The sequence below is a fragment of the Podarcis cretensis genome (genome assembly GCF_951804945.1).
Source record: "Podarcis cretensis genome assembly, chromosome: 9".
Taxonomy (NCBI): Eukaryota; Metazoa; Chordata; class Lepidosauria; order Squamata; family Lacertidae; genus Podarcis; species Podarcis cretensis.
In genome coordinates this window covers 39,272,710-39,288,817 of record NC_137178.1, presented here as the reverse complement: position 1 = coordinate 39,288,817, position 16,108 = coordinate 39,272,710, and the positions used below count along the sequence as shown (strand labels likewise).

The following is a 16,108-nucleotide window of genomic DNA, read 5'->3' as shown; positions in this document are numbered from 1 at the left end:
GCTTGTATTATGTGACAAATTTTAACAGCGCCCTGTAGGTAGATGTGAAATGACCATTTAAAATACCGGTAGTTGGTGCGATGAATTGAATTAGCATTTGTTAGTAAACCATGCCAAAGCTAGAGAAAAGCTTGAGTTTTGAATAGCAAGATAACATGGCTCATAACTTTATTTCTTCTTTTGATAGAAGGTGATAAGCAGCATTACATACTCAAGAGTAGACCCATAAAAACCAATGGCAAGTAATACAAACAGACAACAAATCTATTCTACACGTGAGTTAGCTGGGTATTATTCAGAGTATTAATTGCTTTCCCAACAAATGAAATTTGTTTGCCACTTCATGAATGGGCAAAAATTTATAAAAGCAACTTATTAGTTCTAAAACACTATGTTACAACAAATGCCATTTACTTCGCTGGAACTATGCACTGAATATGAATCACTCAGCTACCAGCTTATTATATATATAAAAAGGAACTGTTACTTATACTATAAATATGGCTAGTGATTGTTGGTCATTATTTTGTTCTGCATTTTATTCTAAATTAAATTCAGCTAAGTCCTACTCAGAGTGAAATTAATGAATGTGAGTTAGTCAGACTCATGTTCATTAACTTCAATGGACATTCACTCTGAGTATGACTAGCACTGAATATCACCCCCAGCACACAAAGACCGACTATGAATGCCACATTTATGGATCAGCTGGGGTTGGACATCTATAACACATGCGAACATGGCATCAACTTTTTAAAATTTCTAATAATAATAATAATAATAATTTATTTGTATCCTGCCCATCTGACTGGGTTGCCCCAGCCACTCTGAGTGGCTTGCAGCAAATATAAAAACATTTTTGGAATGCTAACAAACTGAAGTACATTTGGTTATTTTTTTAAGCTAAACAACTCTGCTGTAACCTGTACTTATATAAGCAGTCCACAAGGAGGTCAAGAGAGATTAATATTCACATGCCTATGTGTCAAAACAAACACACAGGGCTTTGGAGGAACTTCAGACATGACACAAAACAGAAAATAGATATGAGACATAAGCCCCACGCCTTCCCTTCCAACAAACATCTCAATCCTCCCCTTGAGTATTCATATAATTTGGACTTACTCAGAAGCAATACAAAGGCATTAGAACAGAAAATCATATTTTCCAGCCCTACTGTACCCTGCTGGGAGCTGTAATTAATTCAGGATTTAATACAAAGAACACTCCAATTCTCGTTTTCAGCGTCTCTGCTACAGGAAAAACACAGAATGCCCTGCATGCATATCTATGTTTCTAAAGGCTTGTCTACTTTTTACAATGGGGACTTCTCAAGCCCAGGTTACATGTGATGGCAGAAAGTAACCGGTTTTATTCCAGGTTTACTCATTATTTGCAAGGGGATGGTAGGGTGCTGTTTAAAGGGCCAAAAGAGCACATGTATAAAGGTGCACCCATGATTTTTTTCTTAGACATTTTCTTCTGAGGCACTTCCTACCTCCCCAGGTAGGCTCCCTTCTGGTAATGGAGCTCAGCTGGGGAGGAATGGTCAGCACTCCCCATGAAAGTAAATTTTACAGCTGAGTGAAAATGAGCTCCTGGATGCAAGGGCTCACCATTACCAGCGGCATACTTCTCTCTATTTTCCTTAAGGGGTGTGTTGGGATCTAGTATGTTGGGATTTTAAAAAACTGAGATGTAGGCAAACCTCTTAGAAAAAGAGAAGGGGGGGAAATGGTGACAAAGACGGTGAGAAAGTGGAAGTCAGGCTTATATAGTACAATATGAAAAAGGTCCCATTTTGCAGGTTTGGGTTAAATTAGGTCCAGCTCAAAAAACAAACAAACAAACAAAAAAACAGAAAACCATTGCTCTATAGCAGGATATCCAAAACTTGGGTCTCCAGCTGTTTTTGAACTACAACTCCCATCATCCCTAGCCAGCAGGACAGGTGGTCAAGGATGATGGGAACTGTTATGTACTGAAGTTCTCACCGTGGGCCAGCAAGGGGATACTGTAGATAGTTATGCAAATAAGGGATCGAAACTGACGTTCAGTGATTGGATAGTTTTAGAAAATTGTTACAGTTACGTTGTACTGGAGCTCTATATAAGCAGGCTGACTGAACCATTCAGTTCAGTTCTGTTCTGGCCTGTGAATAAACAAGAGCTGTTTGAAGAATTGCTGTGTCGTCTGATATGTTCACCCACAACTTAACAGGAGCTGTAGTTCAAAAACAGCTGGAGGCCCAAGTTTGGGAAATGCTGCTCTATAGGAACTGTAAAACTTCTATCCAGCAGTACATCAACAGTCTATCCTTTCCTATGGAATAAAACAATGGAGCAAAGACCCATTTCCTAAAATTCATATAGATGTAGTCTTTACACATCCATCAAACCCCAAGATCTAGATGCTCAAGCCTGTCAAATCATCAGCTTTTTATGATTAAGAAAAGTTTCCTCCACCCTCCGTCTTGACAACACACTAGCAACACCTACTGAATAAACAGATGATGCAAAAGACTTTCAAACAAAAGTAATCCGAACTGCTAAAACTCTGATTATTAGTGCCTGAATGGTATCTATGTCCTCAAAAAATCTGGTGAACAATAGAAAGGGAAGAAAGAGAGAAGTGTGGCTGTATTAACTATCATCAACTGTGGTCAAAGTAAATTCAAGAATGGTTCCACCAAAGGTCCTACTCTTCCACTTCTAAAATTCCAATCAGACTCACACATCTAGTGACTCAGTCAGAAACCTCAGCAGCTGTTCACATCTTGAAAACTCAGCAGCTGTTCACATCTTTCTCAATCATGGCACTAATAATAGTTTTCAGGAAGCAGCATTCCAACGAGAGCAGCGATTAATAACCTCATGACATGGAGATCAATTATTAGGTAGACCAAATGCGTAACAAAGCCCATATTTTCTTTCTGTATTAGAAGAATCTAAAATCATTATTAAAAAATAATAACCTGCCAAACTCTAATATTCTCCTTAAAATTATACCTTTTTAAGGAGAATATTAGATTTTGGCAGCTTGTTATTTTTTAATACTGGTTTTGGTGTCAAAGCAGTTGGATCAGGATAGAAAGCATAAAGCCAAGAAGTTCACGCATGCAACTTTGAGAACAAGAATGAAAACAAATCTAGAGGGAACTGTTTCTTCTCTTTTTTATTTGAAGCTTGACTTTTCTCCCCATTTTTTTTTAAATAGCAGCGGTATTTCTAAATATAACTATGAAGCATTTCTCCCCTGCTAGAAAGAGAAATGCAGATATGCACAACTGAAAAAAAATGTTCTTAGAGAAACAATGTCATTCAATTACCACTTAAGAACTATTATGCTTCTACACACACAGCTGCTCCCCCTCCCCATTTCCTCTGGAGACTCAGGCTGAAATCCTGCACAAGATTCCCTGGGGAAGTAAGTCCCATTAAACCGAGTGGAACAAACTTCTGAGTAACAGGCTTCCAGTTTAGGGTGTAGGGAAAACAGGAAGATCTAGTCATGTGACTTCTGTGCTTCTTAGTCTCTGTGGTGTTTGAGAGACCAGAAGAATCTGCAGATTACTGGAGGGGCCACTTCTGTTTCTTCTTCTTCATATTAATTATATTTATAGTTTAACTTGCATGACAACTTTTCAAAAGAAAAAGGTCTTCCAGAAAAGCAGTTCATAATCAAAACATAATCAAAGACAACAAAGAGATTTGACAGGCACCCACTATCTGTAGTTCTTTCAGGAAACAATTTATTTCAGGAAACAATTGCTTTGTCAAGCTTTTCCAGCTGGATGAAATGGCCTCTGCTTTAGGTGTTCATTTTCCACTGTTTAAATCTATTTTCGGGAGGGTGGTTTCTTTTATTTTAGTTATAGGCCTTGTTTACACGTGATAGTAAACCAAGCTCACAACTACTTTGTTCATTCTAGATCTTTTGTATTCCTGCTTTTTTCTGAACTAAGCTAAGGTTTGGTGTATCCTAGGAGCCCAAATTAACATGTTTAAATCTGTAGCTAACTTCAGAATTAAATCCATGCACCTCTCAGCTGAACATATTAAAGCCTGGGTTTTTTTTAAATAGGACAGCCAACAACAAGGAAAAAATACCTGATGTATCAGGATTCCTTTGCAGCTCTATTCCTGGATTATAAAGTTGGGACACAAAGAACTGGAAACATGAAGGTCGGAAGATGAAACAGGAAGATGACTTTCAGTAGGTTGAATGTGCAATGGTTTGAGAAACATTTAGTACCCAACTAATATGTTTCCATCTGTTTATATTATACAACACTTGGTGTTTACCAATAGGTAAAAACCAAGCAAAAACCAGTGTGGAATCTATGAATACTGTAGTTTCCTCAATAATATGCATCAGTTATTATCCAACGACCACTGTGAAACCAAGTGTGTTTGAGAATTTCTTGTTCTTAAAATAGCATTTGCCCCTTCAGTGAACTTGGAAACTCAATATACCATTGAAAATGTATGAGAGGGGATACTGGGACAGAGATTCAGACTTGATTCTGTAACTTGCTTTTCTGAATGTAACCTACTCCACCCCTCCCAATCAGTTGTATATATGCAATTCATAGTTTTCAGTATTTTGTTTCAACACATGCAAGGCTTAGTTGTTAAACAAACTACATTACAAAATACCTAGCAGAACAGATACCATATCAATATGCAGTACGTATCTGTGGGTTACAAAATGTGAAGTTGTCCATGCTTGACAAAAAAACACTAATGGAATAATCCAGTTGGTCCTCTAGGCACAGCAACATTCATAACCAGCCCTACTGCATACCTTTGTTGCACATAAAGGAGACCAATGAGAGAGATATGAAGAATTCCATGGGAAGAGACGTGGCTTTTCGGAAGGGGGGGGGGGCGGAGGGATTAATTGGAAAATTTTCCAGTGCCTATACTGTAAATCAAAAAGATTTTCCAGTGGTCAAATTTTCCAATAGCCAAACAGTGGTTAGTGTACTCAGACAAATTCTAAGATTTACTTGGAAATTATTTTTACTGGACTATTTGTAAATATTTTAAAGATGCAAACAAATAGCTTATACCTCTGTTGCTTTAATTTCGGTTGGGGGAGATCATAAAGGCACTGGAACCTGATAATGTACAAATTTTAGCACACCCAAAGAGCAGGATCCATGTGCTTCTTAGGGGTAGTCACCTGTAAAATAGTTAATTACAACTCTGAAACTGCCTAATTTGACTAGTATTTAGTTACATTACTGATTGATTTTATGTATCAGTGCATTTTTTAAATGGAAATTCTTTCATTAGCATTTTTCCACCGCACTTCTCTGATGAAAGGAATGCAAAATATAGAATCACTCCCATGAATTTTAAATGTATGTCCTAGTGATTAACTTGTGACTAAGGAAAGAATGCCCCTGTTTATTATTCACAGGTTCAATCATTTAAACAGAGTCATTTTCCTGACAATTTATTCTTATTTGCATCTGCACTTTAGGGAGGTTAAATGTTTTTTTTTTCAAAAACAACCTTTTTTAAAAAAAAAAGTAATATTTAATAATTCAGAACTCTGTATGTGCACATTAGTATCAGCATCTATAAATTTTCAATAATAAACTGCAAAAAAGGATGTATAAAAAAAGCAAGTCTGTTTATCACCAGCTGTTCTTTACAGCAAGAGAAACTCCAATAGAAAAGTTCTGGAATACAAGTTAGCTGTATAGAATTGCTGATCAGAACAGAAGTGTTAACGTTTTCTTAGGGAAGGCATTTTATCTATTTCCCCAAGTATATAAATGCACAGTAAAACCTCTGTTATACATCCCCTGCTAATCAGGAGCCTTACTGATTCCATGAATTCCATGGATTCCCCACAAGTTAAGCTGCAGGTTTTTATTTTATTTTTAAGCAAAACCAAACACTAGCAGTGCTTTATCTCCTTGACTCCGAAATCACTTCCTATTTAGATTACTGTTCTTCAGAACTATTTCTTCAGAAGAAAAGCAAAAGAGGAACTTCAACAAATATGTGATTTTTCACAGCAAACTTGTTCTAGGCCATGAAACTTCACCAGAAACAACCCACATACTTCCACGCAGTTCTTCTGAAATCTAACTAAGAAAACAAATTAGGTTGAGAAGATTCAGATTCTGCACACATGGGATGCATCTTCAAATGCAACACACAAACCTCTCATAGTATTTATGACATACCCCATGTTTTGAACAAGCTTTCTTTCCTCGCTCTCAGATAATAACTTTCTATAAAACACTGAACATCAAGTTGCAAACCTCAATACCTGTTAACATAAGTTTTATCCAAGAAATACTAATTAGAAGCAATGTTTTTCTCCAAGCTGTGTTCTCTCTTAAGACAGTGGTTCTCATACTCTCCTGCCATCCCCAGTAAACCACATAGAAATTACTGTGGGTCATGGACCACTTTAGATAAAGTAATGTTTTATTTCAGTGCCACCATAATAAAAAAACAGTGCCGTATGATGACAATCATTGTCTCTAGGTGTCATAGACTGGCTGGACACCAAGGAACCCCCAAAGGAAGAAGGCTCAGAACCCAGGGATTGGTGGTGGGATGACAATGAGTGGTCATAAGGAGAAAAGGGAGCAGACTGGGGGAAAGAGGTCTTGGAAGCTGAAGAGGTAACAGGGCTTAGTTAGCAAGGAGAGACTGTGGCAGAGAGAAGTGCAGAATCAGAGGTAGAAGCAGAAGCAGCAGAAGAGGGAAGCCAGAGGGCAGAGACGGTCAGGCTTGTGAAGAGGCACAGGGGTGTCCCCCTCTGCTGTGAAAAGCTTCCCTCCCCTGGTCTCTCAGAACAAGGAAAGGCATGGAGCGGGATGAGCAAAGACAGGAGCCTTTAGTCTCAGCAACTAGTTCCTCGGGGTAAGACCTGAGTTGCTGTGCTCACTAGACCTGACACTCTTGCGCAGATCTTGTTTTGCTAATAAATAGTTAACTCCATCTTGCTGGGTGTGATTTACTGCTGCTCACTCCTGTCACTTGGCCAGGGCCTTCTTTGCCTGTTCAATAACTGCATTATTGGTTAAAAGGGCCAGAATTTCACAAACAATGTATTTCTAAGAGTCCATTTATTTATTTATTTATGCCTACCCTTGCATGGTGGCCACCATGGTAAGCATCCTGAGTCCAAGTAATTTTTTGAGCTGTACAAAGGGAGCATCATTTAGTTACAATACACTTGAAAGCACAGCAGAAGTGGAAGATGATCCTCTCGCCCTGACCCTCCTCACCTACTAACCCAGGAGAAAGACAGAGGCTGATAAGTGTCATTATGATTTATGATACCAGCAGTAGTATAATGTACTGCCCTATAGGAAGAAGAAACCATTCCAACCTGCAATCAAACCAGTGTGAAATGGTAAATCCTAATACCTTCAATTAATCTTACAAAATGAGAACGTAGGAGAAACCTTGGAAAAGGTGTATACCCAAATATGGATGTAAGCTGCTGAAAATACTTGGGGAAATTCCACTTGCTGTGGGAGGAAGATGGGAAACTAGTCCACTCTGTCCGATACTTCAGTCATACTCCAAGTGGCACAATCTAGCCCTATTCACTTTCAGAAATGAAATCCTGGACCTGCGCTGAACTTCAAAGGTGCTCTGTGTGTCATCAGCTGCAAGCCCCAATTGTTCTGTGGTCTCAGCAACCACAAATATTGGTTAGACCCCTGAGCATTTCTGATTCTGATTCAAGAGGAGTACCAGATCTTATTAAAATGGCGTAAGCAAGTGAGTACTGTTAGTGTTTACTGAATTTTGCCTGTTAATCATTTCTTGACACTTGTATTCTGGCTCTCAAGGAAAGGAAACAAGATAGGAAACAAACACTACAGGGCAATCCCTAAAGTCTACAATGATTATTTTTCACTGATTTGTTTAAAACAAGAGCGATTTTGTAAGAAGTGTGCTGTTAATATTAAACTTATTACAAGATAATACGATTCCATAGACTATACATTAGGTCTGTCTCTTAGAGAATATTCTAGATAACTACAGTTATTTTATAACGCAGTGTTTCCCAGCCAGGGACCATAGGGCCCCCTGGGAGGCCCCAGGATATTCAAAAAGGGCCACAGGTGAAAAAGCACAAGGATATGGGGCCACAGAGGGAAGTGAGAAATGAAGAAAAAAATCCTGATTGGCCAGCTATCACTTGGCCAATCACAAGTGGGTAAGGGGGCCTAACTCTCCTTTTTGCCACGTTTGTTTTCTTGGAGCAGTCCTGGTTTGTTTCCAACAGGGTAGGGCAAGTGCTGAGGCTCCTGTTTTGACCAATAGAATCCCTAGGTCAGGTAAGTGCGGTGATGGGGTTGCAATAAGTAGGGCTGGGCGAGCCGGAGCTGCTTTTTGCCTAGTGGATCAGGGACTTTGGATGTTGCCAAGGGGCGCAGGGCCCGTCAGCAGCGTCTGCCCAGCTCTGCAAGGTGTGGGGTGAAATCTACCCCAGCGCCTAGCCAAGTGGGGTCGTCTGGTGCTGCAGGCTTGCATCTAGTAAAAAACTAAGTATCTACTTGGAAGAAAGCTGCACTAAGTTCAGTGGGCCTTACTCCCAGGTGTATGGGGCTGTAGTGTTTTATCTAGGCAGCCAGGGCTCCTCCGAAAGAAAAGATCTTTTTGTACCAGGTCAGTGAGGACCACTTGCTTTTTAAATTTCTCCCACATGTACAGGAACCCCCTGTGCGCCTTTTGGACTCTATCTGTAGGTTTCACCCTCTGTGTCAAATGAGTGGGGTCAAATGAGTGTTGTTTACTTTTCATAGTACATGGAAGATGAATCTCCCTTGGGAGGTTCTGGACTTTCCTTCCTTGAAGGTTTCTAAGCAGAGATTGGATGGCCATCTGTCATGGATGCTTTGGCTGAGTTTCCTAGAAGTTGCACTAGTGGATTGAACTAGAAAGATGACCCTTGAGGTCCTTTCTAGCTCCATGATCCTATTTTTTTTCTGCTCCATGATTCTATGTTTTGCATTATGTTCCAATCATTTTACGTAATTGTATTTTGTAGAAATTATTTAAAAAGTTCTATTTACAAACAAAACATTTAAATAGCTACCTTTCTACCAGTAGAGAGGGGCATAGGCATAATCAGAATTCTTGTGGGGGGGGGCAAGCTTTTGTGGATGGGGCAGAACCTCAGATTTGTATTGATTTTTACTTATTTGGGTGGGCAGCTGCCCCCCCGCTATGCTCATGGGACGGCCATAGGAAGAAAACGAGGTTGGAAGGGGGCCACAGCCGGGAAAAGGTTGAGAAACACTGCTAATGGCCAGAAATTGTGGGTTATTTTCCATTTAAAAAATGAGCAAATGAACATAGGAATAAAAGATACTGACTTCAAGCCAATTAAAGTCAGTCTTGGCTAAGTCCCACTGAAGGTATGGAGCTCACATTAGTCATGATTAACCTTAGCTGCATGAGAGTCACAATACATAGTATCTTGAAAAAAGAAAGGACATAGCATCACAGAATTGTAGAGACAATAATCATATACAGTACCTAATGCTGCCTGTTCAAAAAAGTACTACTATTACAACAAATTCATGCATCCCATCACCTTATATCAGTTCTCTTTCATTAGTATTTGTAATAGCAATGGCAAATGGCAAATGTCTGGAAGGGTTTATGAATTCTGTTTGAGTTACTGGGAGTATTATAAAACAGCGACTGTAAAACAAAGCAATTTTCCCCCTATCTTTGGACTCTTTAAATGACAATTTCGTTGTTTTGAAAGTGAAAAAGCTTCAGTGCCTATCCATTTGCATTTCCAATTACTACTACTACTACTACTACTACTACTACTATTATTATTTAAAAGCTCTTCTGCACTATATATCAACGCTCAATTACCAGAAAGCATAAAGTCTAAAGTGTGTGTTTTTTATTTTTTAAAAAATATAATGATTTACTGAATAATAAGATCCTGCCCCTTTCTCTCTGCTAGAATTTATTTGGATTTATTATTAACAACTATATATGTAACATCTGAAGTGGAACACTTTCTTCAGCCTTACTGAGTAAAGTTCAGTAGCAGTCACCCTGCTAAACTAGGCTGTGATTTGCAGAATTCAAAGATTCAGTATGTTCCATAAGCTGTTGAAACCAACAAATCCTCAAGGAGCATAGAGGGGCTTGCTTCCAACTACACATGCTTAGGATCATGCTGTACAGCGATCTAAGATATGTGCAGATTTCATGTCACAGCATTTTGCAAAGAAGTTCTATTGGAACGAGTATAGTTTCCTTTACTACTTCCTTTGGTAAGTCTTCGAAAGCCAAAACAATAGCTTTACTTCCTGTTATACATGCCACTTAACCACAGATGCAACACCACTCCAAGCTGAATGCACTAAAGGAAATGTTTTATTATTATTATTAAATTTATATCCTTTCCTTCCTCACAAAGGAACCCAGGGCAGAAAGCAGCAAAACAATTCAATTTTTAAAAATACACATTTAGGGAACATCTGAAAATATTTAAAAGCGTGATGAACAATTCCAGCTACTGTATCTTCATAATCTCTAACCCAATAATAAAATGAGATCTTCCTAGGAGACAGGTTTTTAAATACAGACATACCAGTTATATTAATATTTTAATTTTTTTTTTACCTGCTTCTACTTAAATTTCTGGTTACTATTTTCTTTTTTTGCTTCAACCTAGGCACTTTGACTATATTAGCTGTAGACAAAGCCTTCTTTATGAAAATGGACCCTATTACCTGCATCTAAACCATTTTGAAAACCAGCTGTTTCCATACATCAGATTATGCTGGTACAGTAACAGAAGTGTATCCAAAAACAGTTATCCCCCCACCCCACCCCAGCCACCACATGAAAGAGGGGCCTGCCACAATATTGTAGCAGTCAAGGATACTCAAGATTTGGTCCTAGCTTCTCAGTCAACCAGAGAGTTCCAAGCTCACCCCCTCTTCCAGACCCTATGAAAATAGCTGAAGATCTTTGTGCACCACTTAATGTGCTGTGCTAAATGATAAAAAGGTGTTTTTTAAAAAATGTATGGAATCAACATCTTAATACAACAAAATATAGAGTAAGAAATAAAATAAGTACAGTGGTACCTCGGGTTAAGTACTTAATTCGTTCCGGAGGTCCATTCTTAACCTGAAACTGTTCTTAACCTGAAGCACCACTTTAGCTAATGGGGCCTCCTGCTGCTGCCACACAGCCGGAGCACGATTTCTGTTCTCATCCTGAAGCAAAGTTCTTAACCCGAGGTACTATTTCTGGGTTAGCGGAATCTGTAACCTGAAGCGTATGTATCCCGAGGTACCACTGTAATACAACTATTGTAACTCAACAGCTGGGCCTATTGTGTTAAAGAAGTTCTTTGATGTTTGATAGATTTCTCAGTCAACAATTTCCACTCTGAGTCACTCTCTTATTCTTGCATGTAACCGCTGCTTCTTTCATTCCCATATACTACAGTACTGGCTCTGCACTCCTTTCAAGTGCCTTGTCAGCTGCTTTTTCCCTGTTCATTGCTTCCTCACCCCACCCCCAATCCAGGACAAACCACTGGAGGAGCTGCTGCACCTGCAGTTCACAGAGACTGCTGACCACCTGACCGCAGCTCATGGACCACTGGTGGTCCACAGGTCACACTTTGGAAACCCTTGGTTTAATGAATACTGCTTTACTGTGCCACTTGCCAACCACACCACTCTAATGGCTCATAAACGCAGAAACAAAGAATAATTGTGAAAAAAGACCAAACAGAATAAGTCAAAACCCCAAGAGGAATAAGAGATTATGTTTGCTAATAAGGCACCAGGGATCAGTTTTTATTGCCCACAGAATGTAATGTTATCATTCCCAGGACTTATTATGAACATTAGCGTGCAGTTACCATGCTACTAAAAAGGAAGTATTACTGGGGAGGAAATCATGAGTCCAGGACACATTGAGTAAGAAACAGAAGGAATCTGGAAGGGCATGTTATAGGCTCTTCTTGTTCTCCAATTCAAACAACAACAAACCACATTCCTTCATTATTGTGCAGCAAACAAGATAATGTGGAAAACTCTGTCAATATTCAAAATACTGTATTATTGAGTCCACTGCTCAGATATCACCCAACGTATTTAGAACAACTGGAGTAATGATACAGTGAAATTATATTTTCATTTTAATGCCAGTGCATGCAAATGAAGAGATTTGGATGCTAGCACAAGTTCTGGTGCTGAATCAATTCAACATAACACCCAAGATGTTAAACCAGTGCAGCAACCGAGTGCAACAGCAATACTGCAGTTGTGTCATACAAGCCCTCACACAGCTCAGATGTGGGCAGGAAGGGGTGTGGTAGAAAGGCATGACACAGGGGAGACAACACTAAAGCACAGCCCTAGTCACATCCAGCGCTCGAAACTCCAACTGTTCTAAGTGCGTATTGGACAGGGAATTTCATTAATGCCAGCAGTTTCTGAGCTCTGGGGACAGTACTGAGCCTAAGATTTCAGATTAAAACTGCCGCTGCTGGAAGAAAGGGAGGAGCTCCCCTCCCCCCCCCCCACTTTCAGCCACTCTCTGAAGACTGGAGAAGGGACCCTCATAAGAATATTAGGGGGTGGGCAGGGGGAGTATGACTTTGTTTTTTGCAGTCTTCTGATGAGGACTAGACCATGTGAAAAATGAACGTAAGATTTTAGCTGCAGTTTATTCATTTTCACCTTTGTATTCTTGTTATAAATAGCACATGTGGACACTCAATTGCAACACCCATAACCTAGGTTCCATTTAGCTCTTAGCTGTCATATCTCAGTTTCTAACACTGGTCACATCAGCAGGGGTCAAATTGTTGCAATGTTGTAACCACAGAACATAATTATTATCTGAGAGTACCATAAACTTGATATCTCACAGTGTACCAGTTCTTTGTCTCATACACACAATCATACATCATACACATACTGATACTGACCCAAGACGCCCACACATCCACAGACTACAAAGAGAAATTGAAGAGGAGGAAAATAGCAAGGAGAAAGGACACTGCACAAAGAACCTACAAATAAAATACAAGGTCACCAAGGAACTCTAGATGACAACTAGGAATACAATATCAACAAGCTTAACTTGGGCTGGTGCAAATACAGATGCCAATGCAGCTCTCTTGAGAATATTAATGACTGCTAAAAATGAAAAGCTTGCTCTAATTAGCAGCTATTTAAGAATGCCACGAGCCTTGCCAGAAGACATAAGAAGAGCCCTGCTAGATCAGGACTATGGCACATCTAGTCCACCATTCTGTTCTCACAGTAGCCTATGGGAAGCCAGTAAACAGGACTTGAGTGCAGCAGGAGTCACCGACTTGTGATATGGTATTCAGAGGTTTGCCACCTCTGACAAAGGAGTTAGAACATAATCATTGTGGCTAGCAGACCTTGTCCTCCATGAATTAATCTAATTGTCTTTTAAAACCATGCAATTTGATGGCTATCACTACTTCTTTTAGGAGTGATTTCTATAATTTAACTATGAATTGTGTGAAGAAGTATTTTATTTTGTCTGCCCTGAATCTTCCAACGTTTGTTTTCATGGATGCCCGAGTGCCAGTATTATTGGCGGGGGGGGGGACATTTCTTTCTCCACACTATGCATAATTTTATACATATCAATCATGCCCCCTCAAGCAGTTAAAAGCACCCTAAATGTTGCAACCTATCCTCATAGGAAATTGAATTAGAGCCATATTATTATACTGTTTTAAATGACTATTCTATACAGTGGTGCCTCGCAAGACGAAATTAATCCGTTCCGCGAGTCTCTTCGTCTAGCGGTTTTTTCGTCTTGCAAAGCAAGCCCATTGACGGCTTAGCGGATTAGCGCTATTAGCGGCTTAGCGGATAAGCAGATAAGCAGCTTAGCGGCTTAGAAAAAGGGGGGGGAGGAAAAAAAACCTGCAGGAACTCGCAAGACATTTTCGTCTTGCGAAGCAAGCCCATAGGAAATTCGTTTTGCGAAGCACCTCCAAAACGGAAAACCCTTTCGTCTAGCGGGTTTTCCGTCTTGCGAGGCATTCGTCTTGCGGGGCACCACTGTATTTGACATCCTTTACTAATGTTTTATTTTGAAATGTTTAACTTTGCTGTGTTGTGCATTCTATACTTGACCTCCATTGCAATGTCTTATTTTGAAATATAAGATAATATTTCAGTTTCCTGTTAATTATGTTGCTCTGAATATATATATTTTATACAGGAACAACACCACCCCCTACTTGCGTGTGACCGTGTATATGTGTGGCACTGGAAATTAAATAAATAAATAAATAAATAAATAGAATCACCTCAGGAAATGGCAGGAGAGAGCCGGAGAGTCCTCACGGCTTGCGATGAGACCGTTCCTGAAGCCCAAAGAGGACATTAGTGGGGGCAGAGGAAGCCCCGAAGAGACCTGAGGTGCAGCAGGGCTTTGTTCAGGTGGCTCAGCCTTGCCACTAACAGCTGGTGTGTGGAGTAGCGCAGCAGAAGCAACCACTTTCCTACGCATTCTCTAGCATTCTCCAGAATTTCAACTCTAAATATGTTGGTCTGGAGTGGGGAAAGAGCGGAAGAGAGCTGGAGAGCAGGGGAAAATAGGCATTTGGGGGCATTTTAGAGGGCGGTCCCCACTTTACACAATTTCACTTATGCACGTTGGGACTCAGAGCGTGACCCCCCACGGAAGTGAGGGGACGCCTGCATTTGATTTTCTTCTAGCATTTTAATGTAGGCTGTAAACCACTTTTAGACTTTAAAAAAAAAAAAATATTAAGCTGCATAGAAATGAAATGAATAGTAATAATAATACACACTCTCTTGATTATTTACGTTGCCTTTTTCTGAAACTTTTCCAGCCCTACAATGTATATGAAGTGCAGTAACCAGAACTATGCACAGTATTCCAAGTGTGGTTGCACCATAGATTTATATAAGAACACTGATATTCACAGGCTTTTTTCCCAATCACTTTCCTAATGATTGCTAGCATGAAACTTGTTATTTTCACAATTGCCACACACTGGTTGACATTTTCATCAAGCTATCCACTACAACCCCATGGCCCTGTTCCAGTCATCAACTTCACAAGCATTCCAGCTTGCAAGATAGACCAATGCTCCCTCTCCCTCTGTATTGTGGTGGGGGTTCTCCTGCCAACACAGAGCCAATTTCTGACAGGTGCAGGGGCACATGGGAGAAGGAGAGAGAGAGCAGAGCCCTGCTGCAGAACGTAAGTCCTTGTGCAGGGCTTTCACTGATAGGGCTGGTTAGGTGAATCCAGTTATCAAGATATGAAAGAGTTACCAAAGGTACTACCAGAAACCTGAAATGGGGTACAAATGTATTCCAAGATACATTCCTGTATAATATGTTCCTCTCTCTCAAACAGAAAACCTGAAGTGTTACTCAGAATAGTTAATACTGGCATTTCACACTTGCTATAGAAACCTTGTAATAGTTTGTGTCATAATAAGAGACTAATTCAAAGAAGCCAAGTCAATTTCCACCAGCTGCCAGGAACATGTAATCAGTATGCTGACATAATGCAAGTTGAGTTTACTATGGTATAAAGATACGTCTCAAAACAAACACTAATTTGAACATGAAACACAAAATTTTGCACACTGAATCAATGGAACTTGTTCCCAAGTAGAATGTGCAGCCTTAGGCAACTGAGGCCAACACTCGTAAACACATTTACCTGGAAGCAAGGCCCACTGGACACAATGGGACTTACTTCTTAATAAACATTTATAGGATTGCACTATGAAAACCAGAATTCTGGCCTAATGACTTATTGCAATTATATAATTGAATTCCTCCACAACATGATTGAGGTATATCATGTGCCCAGTTCTAGAGCATATTTATATCCATATGTGCACATGCAGATAGATTTGTGAACAATGCAGACTAAATTCCAAAAAGTTACATTATGTGTATATGCCCAAAAGTTTATTTAAATCACTAGTGCTTCATGGCTACTTGTGGCACAATAGAAGTACTCAAAAAATAAAACAAGCCGCAAAACCCATAATGAAACCACATTTTGCATACATACTAGCCTGAGAC

The 16,108-nt window shown here is 39.7% G+C and overlaps 1 protein-coding gene across 2 annotated transcripts in view; it reads right to left on the bottom strand.

Moving 5' to 3' along the window:
- The window catches only part of ARHGAP10 (Rho GTPase activating protein 10), a 101,636-nt gene that overhangs the window by 82,747 nt on the left and 2,781 nt on the right, over positions 1–16,108 (bottom strand). The window lies entirely within an intron of this gene.